Below are 17,803 nucleotides of genomic sequence, written 5' to 3'. Positions count from 1 at the left end.
GAATTATATATACAGCAGATAAATCCTCACTGGCTCAAGCTGAACTAATTAGTGAGTGTGTGTGTGTGTGTGTGTGTGTGTGTGTGTGTGTGTGTGCACAGAAAGAGAAAAAGATAAAGAGAATCTATGTGTATTGTCTCACAAGCCTGATCAAACCATGAGACACGTATCATCTGTCAACATCTCTGCCCACAGCAGATCTGCATAACGCGTGACAAAGTGACCACCTACACGATCATCATCGCAGAAACAGATAGCAACTCTGTGCTTCTGATACAGTGATGAAGTGACCGTAAAATGAGACGGCGTATCATCTCTAGTCAACAACTCTCTGTGCTTCTGATCTGTAACGCTGACAGGAAGTGACCACCATGAGACGGCGTATCATCTCTGTCAGCGTTATTCTCTGTGCTTCTGATCCGGTTCACAGGAAGTGACCACCATGAGACGGCGTATCATCTCTAGTCAACGACTCTCTGTGCTTCTGATCTGTAACGCTGACAGGAAGTGACCACCATGAGACGGCGTATCATCTCTAGTCAACAACTCTCTGTGCTTCTGATCTGTAACGCTGACAGGAAGTGACCACCATGAGACGGCGTATCATCTCTAGTCAACAACTCTCTGTGCTTCTGATCTGTAACGCTGACAGGAAGTGACCACCATGAGACGGCGTATCATCTCTAGTCAACAACTCTCTGTGCTTCTGATCTATAACGTTGACAGGAAGTGACCACCATGAGACGGCGTATCATCTCTAGTCAACAACTCTCTGTGCTTCTGATCTGTAACGCTGACAGGAAGTGACCACCATGAGACGGCGTATCATCTCTAGTCAACAACTCTCTGTACTTCTGTTCTGATTTGCAGCTTTTCAGGCTTATTTTGTGGCTGAATATAATCTCATCGCAAATCTTTGGTCTAAACTGGGCATAAGCCCCTCGTTCTTTGGTCACTGTTGCTATACTCGACAAGCTTTCCGTTCTTGCACATTAACATGCAGCTCACAATGAAAGACTATCAGTCCTTGTGATGTGTTCATGTGCAACTTTTGGCTAAGAAATGGCGACGTGATGCAATGCAGCAGGAGGCCTTCGTCACCACTAGTTCTTTCTCTGAAGTCATTTTGTGGTGTCTGGGCTTTAAGGTTGCTGAGCTAGTCGCTGTTACCAATCAGTCAACTGAAGAGGAGAGGCAGAGAGGATTTAACTCTGACTACAATCAAACTCTTTACCTTGAGCCTCAGTAACGAAACACTTGATTGTATTATCCAGCAGAACTCACTGAGAGTCTGAGCCGTGACAGTGATACCATCACTAAGTAGATAATTTGCCTCTTCACATATCACACACTAATTGCAATAGTGTCCCTCTTTCTCTCTCCCGCTCTGCCCTCTTTAGCTCCATCGGCCTAAATTGGCTTCACCTTCCCATCGAACTGGGATTATTGATCTTAAATATGACCTCAGGGCGGGCGTTTGTGCTGTTCATTGACATTAGTGGACAGCAATTGAACAGACAACAGGCCTCGAAGAGCAGATCTGAAGTAATCCGATTACATCCAGAAATTCACCATCTCCTCTTTTATTGCCGCAGAAAGAAAGAGTTTGACGTGCCAAGTCATGTCTGGTTAGAAGCAGACCCACAAAGGCAGGAGAGGATTCGTCTCCGTGTCTCACTGGATGTAATATCACACATTTCAAAGAGTTTCAGCAGGACACCCGTAACAAGGATGATAACAGTGTTTAATAAGACTTTTCAGTAGTTTCCACAAGTGCCATCCAGCATCGAGCGTTAGGTAATATGATCAAAGAGTTATTATCAGATCTGGGCTCCCTTGTCACTGTGAATTAAATCTCACTGTCTCCTAAATCTATTTCCTCACTGGTTCAGTGGGTTATTTCACAGACGTGTTAAATTAAAGAATCCCTCGTTTCGAAACTTGTTAGACGAGTTTTTTAATCAAGTGATGACTCTCATTTCTTTTAAACCAAGTGGGATGGAGGATTAGAGAAGTTTGGTTTCTGTTAAATCACCTTTTCTTGAATCAAATGTTTTATTGTTAGCTTTAGAGGATCCTCGTGCTTTGTTTCAACAAACTGACACTTGAAGAAAATTCCTGAAACAGGTGACAGCCTTGTGAAACTTGAAGCGTGCAGGGAGCAAGTGACAAGCAGAATTTTGAATTTGTTATAAAGGAATGGTGCAACATTTTAGGGTATAGGCTGTTTTGTTGTTAGAGTTTGGAGTTACAATATTTTCAAACCCACAAACCGAGACCCTGAAGTGTACCACACATTTCTGCACACGCTCATGTATACATGCGCTTAAGCGTGCACTATAGGCATTTTTATAAAGATGAGGGACAAGTATTTAAGCACTTAGCTCATCAATTGAGCGCACCTTTGAACACAGTGGACGAGTGTTAATTTCATTGGCGAAAACTATGATGAAAAGTTTTTGTCAACGACTTTTTTTCCATGACAAAATCAAGACAATGACGAGCTAAAATAGATCGTGATAATAAAAACTAAGACGAAATCTATGTTTCATTTTCGTTGATGAGACGTGATGTGACGAAAGTGTTCGGGGTGGACGATCGGACATTGAAACATTGCTTGCAATTATCGTAAGATGCCTGATGAACAACAGGCTGGTAAACTCCAGTAAATAGTCTGCACCAGGATGTTTGGGTTGGTACGAGTTGTGAGCTGTAATTCAGCAGTAAATAATCAGCCGTGTGTCTGACTGTGGATGGTGGAGCTGCTGAATGGATTTGTGGAGTTTGTTAGTTGCAGCGGTGGCTGTTAGCAGCTAGCTCCACTTGTTAGCCGCTGAATGAGCTAGCAGCCACTGGCCGCTGTAGCTGATCCTCACAGGACTCCACTCTGTCCAGACTGAAGAAGGTGTTTAAACCTCCAGACTAACATGTTGCACATGAAGAAACAAGTTATGTTTCTGCTTCTTAACAGTCACATGGATAAGTCAGAGTTTACAATGAACCTGGGGACAAATCCTAGTTGGCTCACATTAGTTATTTGTTGAGAGCATACATAGAGAGATGTTGAGCTTTTCAGATGATGATCAGTAAGTGTGTGCTCGTAAATCAGCCCTTAAACCTGTCACACACTGCTGGAGACATGACACACACATTATTTTATACAACCTGTGACCTTGATTTTATTTTCCGATCCATGAAATAGCCTGACTCAAATGACTCAAATGTGACTAAAACTAAAAAAACATTTTGTCTTAAGACTAAGACAAAATCTGTACCTGTCAAAATTAACACTGGCCTTTCATACATTCAACCCTCTGCATGCTTCATCAGGACCCTCCCTCACCACCCTCCGTCCTCCATCACACCACCCTGTGCCCCTTTAACAGGATCATCTCTGCTCTGATGGAGTAATCCCTGATTTCTCACAATACTGGCTTAAAAAACCACCAGATTACCAGGTGGAGACGGATCACATGTCAAATTCCTAAACGATCTCAACCCTGTGCTGCTACACTGGTCTGATCTGACCTCTGAACTCCAGTGAAAACAAAAGGATCATCAACAGGAGGGATGAAAGCTCAAGTGACAGATGTTTGAATGACAGATGTTGCAGCCGGACAGATGGGTCGGCCAGATTAAGAGTGTTTCGATGAAATGTGATTGTGAGGCATTTTTCAGGATATCAGCTGGGCCACATGGACAAACATATGGATGATGCTGTATTTTAATCAAAGGACTGAATGCAACATGGCCGTCAATCCACTTGTTCCTGGCATCATAAGACGTCACTGGAAGCCTGTTTGAGAGGCTTTTCTAAGTTAAATAAAAAGAGCAATAATCCACCATCGAATCATGAACACGATGTTCGAGGATGGTTTGGGATTAAAAAAGATCATATTTTTCTCAAGATAAAATCAAGCATGATCAAATTTGCAGGTGAACTGCTGTAGAAAGCAGTTTTAAAATGACATGAGGAGGATATTAACTTCCCTGCAGCAGCAAATGTTCTTTAACTTTTATTCTGATGCTCGATGCTCTCTGTCCCATTAACATCTATCAGGTGTCAAAATGTTTTGACAAAACACTTTCTTCATGCGTGAACCCTGACACTTTGGAGGAGCCGCACACATTTCCATGTCACTGTACGTGTCACTCATCCGCCTTATTCATACACTGTGGGTGGGGGTTATGCTGCGACCTCAGCCGTGTCAAGATCAGTGAAGGCTGGTGGAGATCATTACACATCATTACACCTGATGGGCTGAGTTGACGGTGCTTTTTTCACTCAGTCTAACCTTACATACCCTCAACCTCTATTCCCAGTCCCTCAACATGTAATAACCAACATGCTGGGGCTGTATGATTACACACATCTGCAGCATGAAATACATGTCATCATAGGAAATACTGTGTGGTTGTGAACTTGAGGGTAATTGCAGTTGTGACATGAATAACTGTGTACATTGTTCAGGTGAAAAGACTGGAATATATCAGGTGATGTACATTACGAGACCTATAAAGAGAGCCTCCTCCACCATGACACCCCAACCCCCATTCCTGTCTTTCGCCTTGTTAAACCTGATAATCCCGGCACATGCTACAGCAACCTAATAAGACACTGCACCTCATATGGACAGAGGAAACAGGACATCATGAGACACACAGAGCACTAATCCTCTGCAAGACAGCAGGACAGAATGATTGTGCGGCTGAAAGACAGCACCACATGCTGTCAACACCATTTTGCACCGAGCGTTATGACTAGATGAGAGTGAAGGAAGTGACAGAATGTAAAGGAGGTGACGGAGAGCGATCGGAGCGAAGAAACACTCAGAGCTGGGACGAATTAATGAGTTAATGACGGAGCGAGAGAGATGAATAGAAGGAGAGAGTGCACGAGTGGAGAGACTGACAGACAGAGAGGAGAAGAGGGGGTGTGAGACAAAGAGTGACAGAGAGGGAGCGAGGAGACGCAGACGGGCATGTTTCTATGGGCGCTCAGGAAAGATTTGGGATGAGGGAATCTTGCATCATCGCGGCGGGCCAATGAAAAGGCTCAGTTAAAATGTTCAAAGGGAGTGTCCTAGCAACAGCAGAGTAAATACCATCGCAGCCACCATTCCATCTTAGACTGAAAAAAAAGAACCTACACACACACACACACACACACACACACACAAGCTGTTTCACCGCACTGTGCTGTGCATTCACACAGAAACATGTTATGATCTATATGTTTTGATTCATGACCACAGTGTTCAGCAAAACCTTCATATCAGTCACTGCATGTTTCACACGACAGTAATAAATGATGACAAGCATCAAACATACATCTGTAGATATGGACAAGATGTATGACATTTACTACTGTGTATGATTTTAAATGGTTGTGTGTGTGTGTACTGTGAAAAGTACTGCATGTATAAAACATGGGGAACATTTGACAAATGTTGCTATGTGCATTCATAAATGTAAATAGCTATACGTATATATATTTTAGGGCTGGGTGATATGTCCTGAAAATCACAACACAATATTTTTAGGGTTTATCTCAATACACTATATATATCTCAGTATTTTTAAATATCCTCAAAAGCACTTCATTTTATGCTCAAACTGGGAGGCAACATCTAACATAATATTTCTAACTAAATGCCCTCCGATGCAAAAAAGTTATACGGATTACTCATGTTTTGTTTTGTTTTGTTTTCAAAAAATAGTATTTTTAATCGGCAGTCATCATTAATCTCGATATAACGACTAAGTGATTTAAGGCAAGCGTAAAAAAACAAATACAAAGTCTGGTAAGTTGATAAATTTACATCACTTTACTGTAATAAAGTCTTTAAAACGTGGGGGGAAATAACATTTATTTTTTACAATACACCGATATACAAAATCTAAGATGATATAAAGTGTCATATCTCGATAATGTTATAATATTGTTCAGCTCTAAGATAGATAGATAGATAGATAGATAGATAGATAGATACAGGACGGCTTTATGCGCATAGATAAATAGGTGTACGTAGTACGTATTGCTATGACAAATAGAAAGGATAAAACATACCTGCCTGCAGTTTGTAATTTATAACACAGTAGGTTACAACATGAACTCCTTGTCAACCAAATTATTGTGTGTGTGTATTTGTGTATTCTTGTACTTGCTACGAAATGAGGACCTTCACACATTAACCACAAATGAGGACATTTTTGAACATGAGAACATTTTGGCTGGTCCATGGTTGAAATCATGTTTAGGTTTGGGGTAAAGGCTCTGGTTAGGCAATGAGTTGTGATGATTAGAGTAAGGTGCAAGAGATTGTGTTAAGTATACGGTAGTCCTTGCAAATATAGAAGTACAGGGCTATGTGTGTGTGTGTGTGTGTGTGTGTGTGTGTGTGTGTGTGAGATAAAAGTCAACATGGCAGTAAATCATCATTTAATCTACTCATATGGATTATAACCAGAGTCAGTAGATTACAGAGGGTTAGCAGATCTTTCAATTACACACCTCCCCACCCGCCCATACGCTCTCAAACACCCACAGCACCTTATCATGCTTTCTCTCTCCACCTTACTGTTTATCCATCTCTCCATCCACACCATCATTTTCTCGTTGCCCCCTCTCACACACAAAGAAGACCTGCAGAGTCACACGGTAGCGTCGCCCTCTCTGCTCCCCTGCTCCGTCTCAGCAACCTCACGCACACCCTTTCTCCCTCCACCGGAATTTTGTCACATTTGAAAGAACGAAGCACTCCTGAAAATCCTTGGCCCTCATTCATTCATCCCTCCATTCAGTTTTTTCTCCCTCCCTCTCTCCTTCCTTCCCTCCTCCCTGTTTTCCACTCTAGTCGCATGCACCCACCCCTTTTGATCAGCAGTGCAATCTGGGGCTATTGTTTTTAGTGGTCTGTTTGCATAGACGGTTTGCACGATCACACACCTCAGACACCTTCCCTACTGGATAAGACTGAACGCCTTTTGTGGTGATGCCGAATATTCCTGATATAATGCGTGTGTGATAACGGAGCTGGAGACACGCTTGACATGCAATTTACCCACATTGTTCCCAGAACACTGGAGTGCATCAATGTGATATATGATGCATGTGCCGTGATGATTCTAGGTCACATATGTCCTGTGACCAAACCATCATCCATCACTGAGAGTATACACACAACAACACACACGCAGCCATATGTGGACTCCATATTCTCCACAGAGGAAGACTGGATCTATACTGAGGTGTGTGTGTGCGCATAGATGTGTGTGTGTGTGACTGTGGCAGTGACCGTGCCGCTCTGGCTAAGCACTGCAGTGAAAGAGGACAAGCCCCAGTTGACCAACCCCACAGGGTTTGATGTGGTCGGGCCAAATGCAACGCTCCCTCCCTGCCGCCGGGATCCTGACCCATGCTAGTCTTCCTACCCACAGGCACGAGTACCATCCCTCTAAAGCCCCGCACCAGTCGGCCACCAGCCTCAGTCTAGAGTCTAACCCACATCCATCCTCCAGCCTCAGCCTCCCTCTCCAGCGAAGCCAGCTCGCAGCCTCTCTTTTAGGTGCAGGGTGGGTCTGTGAGGCCCCTTCCTGCTGCCACTGCTACACGGATGGAGAGATAAAATGTGGTGAGAAAAACGAAGCTTAGCTTACCGGCTGGGCGTGCAGGAGGGGAGGATGATGCCTCTGACTCTGCTCTTCCTTCCGTCTCTCTGGACCGAGGGTGAAACACAGATGGATGCAGGAACAAAAGAGAAGGACAAAAAGAGACAAAATAGAGATGCCAACAGCCGGCGGCTCGCGAGAGAATGAGGCGAGGAGAAAGAGGACGGAGGATGCAAAAAGAGGGGAAAAAGTCCTTGTGCTGCTGGTCTCTGTCTTCCTTGGAGAGGCTCCTTTATCCTTGTGAGCCAGAGGGCTGTGGATTCACCTAAACACTGAGCACACGCACTGCCTCACGCCACACAGCCCTCCCTCTTCCTCTCGCTCTCTCCGCACTAAAGACAGCAGCTGTTGGTCTATGAGAAATAGAACGTTATGTCCCCCTCCCTCTCTTCTCCTCCTCCTACCGCACTCGCTCACAAAGACCCCCAACACACACACACACACACACACACACACACACACTCAGCATGTCCTCACAACACCCCCTCCCCCTTTGACTAACATCTACCACTAGCCTGCTGGCAATAAGAGGAGGGGGCACCAATCTGTGTGTGTGTGTGCTGCAGAGTTGCATTGTGTTTGACATTGTTTCAGTAACAGAGTGACTTTTTCTGTCCATACGGTGTGAAAGTGAATCATGGTGAGTAAGGATGTGCAGCAGGGTATTTTTGCAAACTGTGTGGGTGACTGCCGAGCATCACTCGCTACTGTGCTGCAGAGGGGAAGGAAATTCACTTTATTTGTGGTTAGAGGCAGCGTGAGTGTGAAGCTGCTTATATTTACTGTAAGACCGAACAGCACGCACCAACTGGGCATAAACGAGCTGTTAACTATTGCAGGTTAAATAACTGCTCTCTTCCAAGCGTCTCTTCTTGGTGCTTGTCGTTCAGTAAGAATTTGGTAATGGTAAAAACTCCCGTTAGGAACCTTTACTTCAGGGTCGCAGCCCGGACGAAAGGGCAGGGCTAAATGAGCCGTGGCTAAATTGTCACTCTGTGTGAGTGTGTGTTTGTGTGTGAGTGAGTGGGGGGGGGGGGCAGAGTGTCTATTGTCTCGTGGTCTTGTCCACAGACCAGCACTGAAGGCGGCCCACCCGCAGGACTGGACCAAGGTAATAGAGCTGAAGGCCACATGCTGCCGAACGTTTCTCAACCACAGTTTGTGTTACAGCCAAATTTCAGGCAGAATCAGATCAGGAAGACCTGCTGCCCTTTTATAGTCAGGTTGCATGAGTGTGGTTTGGGACAGTGTCCAGGAGTCCAGTTGATGAATTTTTCCCAGTGTGGACATTATTAATATTTAAACAGGTTGTTGGGTCAAAAGAGCTGAAGAAGACACTTCTCTTGTGAATATGACAAACTTAAAGAAGCAAACAGACTTCAAAGTGCTTCAGAATAAGCTTCCCCTTTCATTAACTGCTATTAAAAACCATGCCAAATGTTACTTCACTTTGAAAAAATGAAATTCAAATTCAAGGTTCACGCAGAGTTTAAGTGCACTTATTTGGCAAGACAAAAGGAACACTGTTTGTTTGCGTCTGAAAAAAACTAAATCATACATCATGTGTCACCAACCTGCTAATGGTCTGACCACCATTAGCCTCAGGGGACAACAGCCAGAAGTCTGAGTAGGGCAGACAGGAGGGGTGATGGATGGGTCCAACAAACACTTACTTTCACATGTGAGACTGGTGTTCACCTACTGTATGACTGTAAAGCCAAACACTGTTCTCTATGCTTTTGTTGCCTCAACCCAACCACATGCGTTTGTTGTTAAATTAAAGAAAAAAACAACATTAATTCTCCGTGTTGTACCGACGTAGTGCTTTTATTTTGAAAGAGACTGTATCAAACTGTACATTTCCTGTGAAAACAGAAGTGTATTTTGAAAACAGACAATGCATGTAACAGGCTGAAGTTGACACGGCGTCCCAGAACGTCAACAACCAACACACCCAGGGTACCTTGGACGTCATATGTGGACGTGGAAAATCGATATGTGACGAGGTCGGAGTGAGAATATGTTTCAAGATTATGATTTGACACAGGACACAAACTTTGGTCTCCCGCCTGAAAATCCAGTTTTGTTCGACCCGTCCATCTTCCCTACCTCCCACCCTACACAGACTTTCTCGCTCTTTATACTACATCAGTTGCTCTCAGTGTCAACTGTTGCTGCGGGCCATGGATGGGTTTACAGTGGAGTTAGCTGAAAGCCTGGTGCATCTCACAGAGACGCTAAAGGCTGCCTTCCTTTGACGTCCATGTCACACATCAAGGTACATGACAAAGCAGCAGTATTTGACACCCTGGGAATGACAACAGGCTGAGCACGCTTACAATACAAAATCTTTGTCCCCTTGCCCACAGATTCTGTAAACATGTGCAGACGTCTCTTTATGGTGGTTAGCAGAGTGCAAACTAGGCCTTGGTTAGATATGAGAAAGGACTGGAGGTTACAGCTAGGCCAATCTGTGTATGATGGGTCACTAGCATGCCAGTAGCTGATAATATAACCACTTAGCATAGCTGAGTTGTCACTAGTTAGCTAGCAGTGCCCTGCTCACACTCTGTCATACTGTACCATCTTGTCTTAAAAAATGTTAATTTGTCAATAAATTCAGATCAGATGGAACAAAGCTTTACATATGTTGCTGATAATGGAAACAACGGCTTCACTCAGGCTCTGCGCTGTCTGCTAAAATGAAATGAAAACCAGACGAAGAGCTTAAGTTCTAACAATAAATATGGGTCTTCCTGTTTCTGTGGTTGTGTCTGAGAAGTGGATCTTCTGAGTGCTACTTTCACATCGCCAACACACTGTCCGACATTACGAAAGAGACTTCAGATAGGCAGCCCGTCATCGCATGCACACATTAAACGTAGTTTTGTTTTTACCTCAACTTCCCTGTGCTAATACATTAACAACCCTGCTCCTGCTAGGCTCAACATTACCACACTGATCTCAGATGAGGAGCCAGATGAAAGTCAGCACACTGGCCCTCAAAGCTTTGGGGTTGGATGTGGCGCTAACAACATCACCCCATAAAGAACACACTCTTACAGAAACTACAATGAGCAAAACTATTGACATCCAGCACATAGTAGACCCCAGCCACCAAAACAGCGGAAGCATGACCACTCCTGATGTAAGACAAAAGGACATCAGGAGTGCGAAAGATGATCTACTAGAGCCAAAATCCAAGATGAGTAAGTCAGTGTACATACATATTCAAGCATTATAGTCTCCAAGAAATAACGCTGAGTACACTCCATATACCAGAATGCACCTGTGCCATCTGTAGTCCATGACAGAGGAAGAGATGCACAGAAACATGGAAGTAGTGCTGCAGTGGTTGACTCCCTCCTGTTAGCTGGCAACTGAGCGCCACAAAGATAAAAGGAAGATGAAAGATAGAACAGAACAGTTTGTTTCTATTGAACAATACGCTGCAACAAGAGGCTGAGGGATGGAGGAGAACCAGCGTCACGCAGTTTGTCATGAGTCACTGAATCCCATTGAGTGGGAGGTTATTATGAAGCCGGTGTGAGACCTCAGTCTGTTATGAGATTGTATCTGGATCCCTAAATGTTGAATGAGCGTCCAGCTTCAGTCAGGTAAAGAAATGCTTTGATCCAGACAGCCAGTCTGTTGAGTGAGTCGGTCCTGAGGACATGTCCTGAAATCTGACGCTTCAGCAGCACGTCACAGTGACATCTGTTGGTTTTGATGATGACCTGAGGTTTCTGCGGAGTGTTTTGACTCTGTGGCCCCACCAACTCTGTCTCCTGTTGTCTTGTCCCACCAACAAGATCAATGATGCCTTTTGAGTGTCTTATTTTGAAATGAACTCCAACATAGCCTGAGATTATTTATTTACTCGGTGCATCAGAACCTGGAAGGCTTTCAAACAATGAAATACTCCAGTTTCACAGTTGTAGCAAGTATCACCACCCCTAATGACTCAGAAATGCACAGGACCAGATGTTCTCTTTGAAACGGGAGAGAGGGCAGCGAGCTTTGCCTGTTGTCTGTGAATAAACATCATCTTTGATGTGAGGCGTTGTATTGGACCCTCCTGACCAACTGAACTCAGGCCAACAGATCAATTGTTCACATCTCACCACACTGTGAAATTCAGTTCTGTATGCTGTTAAGGGTGGACTCACACCACTGTCTCTCTGTCTGTGTGTGTTGTGTGGGTGTGTGTACTTGTACTTGATACATAGTGAGGACCAAAAAAACATATTTGTGAGGACATTTTTGAAAAGTTTTTTTTTTCTATAGGCCTGTTTGAGAGTTATGACTTAGTTTCAGGGTTCAGGTTACAGTTAGGTTAAAGGGAAATTTTGGTTTATTTCAACCTGTCTCCTAATGTCCTAAATTTGTTTCAAGTGACTAGTGACATAAAAATAATAGTTAGCATGTTAGCCGTTAGCCTAGATACAGCCGGGGCGCATAGTAGCGTCAGACCTGTTAAAACATAAGTTGAACAGGCAACCTTCAAGTGCAAAGTTAGTCCACTAAACAAGCTTTTTTTCCACAAAGACCGCCTCATATCGTTACGATAAATGTCAGAGAACATATAGAAAATGACATGTAAACGTGTTGTCTTACCTTACCGGTGTGCTGCCATGTTTGTTTACCATTTAGCTCTGCTTTCCAAAGCGTGGCCGAAATCTCACAAGAACAAGCAGCGATCTCATACCGTGCCTGAAATCTCGCAAGAACACGCAGCAACAGCTGGAAGGCAGAACCGGACAGTAGCCTGAAAAGTTCATTCATTTATTTTATGAAAGATTTATAGAATAATGGCTGACTTTTTGCCAGACTTCGACTTTGTGGAGGAGGAATTTGATTTTGCAGAGTTTGATGGCTGCCCTTATTTATTTGAGCCAGAATACACTGACGAAGAACTTCGTGAAATTGAAGAACGGAGGAGGAGAGAGAGAGAGGCAACAGGTAGAGGACGAGAGAGGAGGAATGGCTGCTGCAAGGCTGCGTAGCTCTGGAGATTGGTGGTGTACCTGTGAATGCTGTGCCCCAGTGCCCACAGAAGAGGAATGCCTCTGTTGCAAGGAATGGGACCGGTTGCAGCCTTATTTTCAAGGTCTGGATGTGACCGAGGACGAGACACCTCCACCTGGAGTAGTATCCAGCTGGGCTTTATCTAGAGCTGGCGAGATATATTTCGGCTGCGCTTTGGAAAGCAGAGCTAGATGGTAAACAAACATGGCAGCACACCGGTAAGGTAAGACAACACGTTTACATGTCGTTTTCTAAATGTTCTCTGACATAAACTGAAATTTCCCTTTAAGGTTAAGGTTAGGCATTTAGTTGTGATGGTCAAGGTTAGGGTCTGTTCTTTACTTATCAGAGGAGGGGGGTGGCTGTTTTTAGTCTGACCCTCCCTGAAGCATCATATTTTTTACCTTGAGCCTCCCTGAGTGACTGGCAGAAAATGTGTGACCCCCCCTCCAGCATAAATTAGTAATTAGATTTTAAACTTACCCTTTGATGTTTAAAAGTTAAAGGTTAAAGAGAAAATCCAGAAGTTAAAAAATACCTCAGGTTTCCACTCTTGTCATGCATGCAGATCATTTCGTGCAAACGGTTTATTTTCTGCCAAATTTTAAAGGAGACGTAGAATAATATCACTATTTCAAGCTTAGACTTGGCTATGTTTTTTCTCTGATAGAAACAATCATCGCACATGATACGTCCAAGGACCATTGCAAATAATTTCTGTTTTTATAGTTTCTGACTATGACACATGATGTCATTTTTAAGGCATGTTTATAGCCAAAATTTGCATGTTTTATTAAAAAATCACCAAAATATTTCACCAACATTTGGAAGGAAAATTACAAAAAATTGGGAGGAACATTTTCTTCAAAAATTTGTGCTAAAATAAATAAAACATACGAGGGCTGAGTCCTGTCTGACTGCTGAGCGTGGACACTTCCTGTGTCTGTCCTTTCAAATTAAAGTCACACATGGTCCAGTCATATAGGTTGTGAATTTATTTTGACAAGGCACAGCTCCTAATGCAGTTTCATGTTTGTTTGTTTTTCTGCACTACTAACAACTAAGCAACCAGTGAAATCTTACCAACTAATGACCCCCCTGGTCGACTAACCTTTGGTCGGCTGTAAAGGACAGCCGAACAAAATACAGCCATTTAAAACTGTAAGCCCCTCCCCTGAATCAAAATAAAAACTTAAATCCCTCCTCATTGCTTAAATTATTAACATTTCTTCCACTTTTTGCACCTCCACCCCCTCAAAAGTAAGGAACAGTCCCTTAAGTTAAGGAGTTAGGTAATGCATCATGTCAATCAGGGTCCTCACAAAGACAGAAGTAGAAGAATGTGTGTGTGTGTGTCAGGCTGAAAGGCAGATACCGCAGACCCCGGCTGAGACACATGATCATCACCTGCTCTGAAAGACAGCGGCTCTGCAGTGAAGGAGACCAAAATGAATAAATAAGTGGTATCCACGGATACTGAGGGAGGATGGTGAGTAAGTCAATTTGCATAAGCTTCTAGAGAAAGTTTGCCTCCAGAGAAACCTACTGTACACAGTCCCTCAGTACATCAATATGAATTAATGATTGCTAAGCTGCTCATTAACTCTGCTTCACGCTCTCTATCTGATAAATGTAACACTCTAAATTCTCCTTTATCATCGTATCAGCTGTGAAACTGAGAGCATTTTCAGTTTGATTGTCCATATTGATTATGAGGTGAAAAGGAGGACAGGCGATCTCCTCAACACCCGGCCTGCTATGGAGGATATGGAGGTCTTTTTTAAGCTGAAATATTAATACCTGAGCATTATTGCCAACCAGCACTTTGGATTATTTATACAGTGTCTATTATTTTTTAGGTCAGTTGTCCCATCCTGCTTGTGGTTGCATGAATGGCAGAGACTGCGTGTGGTGTGTGTGAGCCTGTGAGTCCTCAGATAAGTTTATAACGGCAGGCTTTATGAATTATGAGGAGAGGTAAAGTGCACCAGTACCATTAAGGTGAAACACAGTGAAAGAGGAACTCGGGGTGAGAAAATCAAAGCTCAGAGCACGAGGCTTTCATACAGAATGTCCTGTTTTAGTGCCAGATGTTTACACATTTTTGGATTACAAGAGTAGATAGTTTGATGGGACAGACTTTCTTTAATAAGTTTAGTCACAATGCGATACAATATACGATATATCTTATTGTCCCCTCAGGATGTTTGTCTTGGACCCAGGAGTATTAGTGCCTTACAATAATAGTCCAGAAGAAAAGCATAAAAACACATGCTTCACGCAAACTTATTGCAAATCAGTCACTTATGTACTGCACATAACACCAGCACACAACACAGCACCATAAGCAAAGCATAACACAACCTCTAAAACTGCTGACACACCAAACCGACTTCAACGAACTAGCGGCGACGAAAGCCAACTGTTGCATTGTCTACGTCGCCTCACGTCGCCCTGTGTCAGTTGCATTTGAACACACTACACGGACTACATCCGACGGCCAAGTAGCACGTACGTTCTGCGCCTGCGTGAGAGAGAGCGGAGTGAGAGAGTGGTAGATCCTGTCAGCCGAGGGGTTTCCTATCTGTGCAGCTGAGCACCGCAGCACCTCCATGGACTATTACATCCAGACGGTCCCGGTGTTTCCTCCGCAGGCTCCACTTCACTCAGCTGCCCGATAAACCCGCTGCTTCTTCCCACTTTAACCTGAATAACAAACCAGGGCTCGGTGCTCCGGTTGGATCCAAACGGAGAGCCGGGGCTAGCTCAGAGACTAGCGGAGGCTAACTGGCTGTGCTTCCCTCCGGTCATGCTGCGGCTAACGCTCCGCTAGCCGCTCCCAGCTAGCTCCGGTTTGTTATTCAGGTTAAAGTGGGAAGAAGCAGCGGGTCTGTGGGGCAGCTGAGTGAAGTGGAGCCTGAGGAGGAAGCACCGGTTAGCCCCGGTTTCACTACAGGCAGATTCACTCGCTACAGGGGCGAGGAAATAAAACCTGAACAGCCAATCAGAGTGATCTCTCTCACCGACAAGCTCCGCCGCCGATTCAACATGCTCAATTGGCTGAAAAAAGCCGCCGATGCAGAAGTGCCGATGGTGTGGGACACACCGCAAAAACTAGGCCGACAGACGTTCACTGACGGCCCGACTTTGGTCGACAGCTGACCGTCGGCTTGGTGTGTCAGGGCCTGAAAGCATCAAGCAACATTATTAAAAATCTTGAATCAATTAAGTCAAGTCCATTTTTACTGAGTCTATATCGAGCCGAGTCATAACAAAAGTTATCTCAAGACACATTTCCTACAAACAAGTCTGGATCACTCTTTTAATTTACAGACAATTCAAACAAATCCCCACCAAGAGGAGGCACATTGTGTTACAGTAGAAAGGATAAACTTTCTTTTAAGAGGCAGAAGCCTCGGGCAGAGCCAGACTGTATGGTGGGTGGCCATCTGCCTCTGCCGCTTCATTTACATTGAAGTGAGACTGTGTAACTTTTGCTGAACAACAATCTCTGTGGTCGCAAGTGAAGGTTGAGGAGAAATGGTAAAGGCCTAAACATACAGGGGAGAGCGGGACACAACCTAACACATTTTAGTTTTGGCTAGATGCTATTAAAACTGTGTGAGATCACCACCACGATCTTAAACAGCTGAGAGGCAAAGCTTTCGATCTACTGGTCAATGTACGTCCCAACCCTCACCCATGGTCATGAGCTCTGGGTAGTGACTGAAAGAATGCGATCGCGGATACAAGTGCCCAAAATGAGCTCCCTCAGAAGGATGTCTGGGCTCAGCCTTAGAGACATCTGGAGAACATCAGGATTATGATGGACATCATCAATGCTATTAGAGTGCGATGCTAAATCTGTACAGAACTCTTTTAAATACAGTCAGGGAGAAGACGATAAGCCTATCTGAGATCAGTTATTATTTTGTACGACCAGGTTCAACCAGTCAAAGGGCGTCTTATTCCTCTCATCAAAGGACAGAACATCTGAAGCCTGGACCAGTCACGTTGCACCTCAGACGTCCGCACTGAAGCCCACACTCTCCCTCCATGACTTTCACCAGCTAAATGTTACACTTCCATATCGATGAGTATGTGGGCAGCTGGTGAGCTGGCACCATGCAGACACTACTCGTAGCGTCAGGATGGAGAAAATGAGAGCTTTGTAAATATATATTATCAGCGTGGTAAATGTTTCTGGGAAGCGTTCTGTCTCTTAGTAACGTTACCTCAACCTGACATACAAGCATCCCCTCTCACAGACACATCCACCTGCCTCTCCTCACCATCCAATCTCCTCTCCTCCCTCACCCCACCTCTTCCCCCCTGTGCCTATTTCTGGCATCTTATTTGGAGTCATTAACAGAAGTGTGGTAGCTCAACACCCCCCCAACACCCCTCCATCCTCCTCCTCCCATCTCACCCTGACGATACAGTCGCTGTGGTCTCCCTGCCCCTGCAACACCCCCGTGGAGCTCACGCGGTTAGTACAGTCTGCCTGAGCTCTCTCCTTATAAGGGCAAAATACATTGACAGAGGCAGAGCGAGGGGGCTGTACCAGTACAGGCAGGCAGGTAGGGGGACAGTGGCTCTAACGGGAGGAGAGAGATGATGTAGAGGCAGAGGAGCAGAGATTAGGAAACAGTGAACAAGGAGGAGGAGGAGGAGGAAGAGGGATGAAGACGGCCAGGGAGAGAGGGCGATGGGGATTGTGTGATAAGAAATTGGGTTCAACTGAAGCTTTGGGGCTTCTGAAGGAAAATAGCAACATATTTCAGCTGAGCAGACGAGGAGCTCATACTCTGTGGCATCAATTTACAGCCTCATGCAAAAGATTTTAGCTTTCCTGTTTCACTGCAGGGTAGAAAAACCTAAAGACACACAGTTCAGACTGACAGACTGTCTGAAACAACACATTCTCACTCTCAACCAGTCACAAATCACCGCTTGGTCAGTGGACTTTCACATCTACATACTGTGTGCTAGGCATCCTGGGTGTGTCTGTTGCTGACGTTATGAGACGCCATGTCAATTTCCGCCTGTTGACTCCGTCTCACTCCCAAGTCATTTAAATTCGATGCTTGGGAAGTGACTTGCA

At 44.4% G+C, this 17,803-nt stretch overlaps 1 protein-coding gene and 1 long non-coding RNA gene across 3 annotated transcripts in view; one reads left to right on the top strand and one right to left on the bottom strand.

Moving 5' to 3' along the window:
• fam49al (family with sequence similarity 49 member A, like) overlaps window positions 1-8,032 on the bottom strand; it is a 42,991-nt gene extending 34,959 nt beyond the window's left edge. The window contains exon 1 of one of the 2 annotated variants that reach the window (XM_049602117.1): window positions 7,660-8,032. The gene's annotated coding sequence lies outside the window, so the exon portion shown is untranslated. The remainder of the gene's footprint in view (window positions 1-7,659) is intronic. The other variant, XM_049602119.1, reaches the window with a different exon arrangement.
• Window positions 1-17,803, top strand: part of LOC125904640 (uncharacterized) — a 237,357-nt gene that overhangs the window by 146,884 nt on the left and 72,670 nt on the right. The window lies entirely within an intron of this gene.

Source organism: Epinephelus fuscoguttatus, linkage group LG17 (genome assembly GCF_011397635.1).
Source record: "Epinephelus fuscoguttatus linkage group LG17, E.fuscoguttatus.final_Chr_v1".
NCBI lineage: Eukaryota > Metazoa > Chordata > Actinopteri > Perciformes > Serranidae > Epinephelus > Epinephelus fuscoguttatus.
This window is presented reverse-complemented; position numbering and strand designations above follow the sequence as displayed.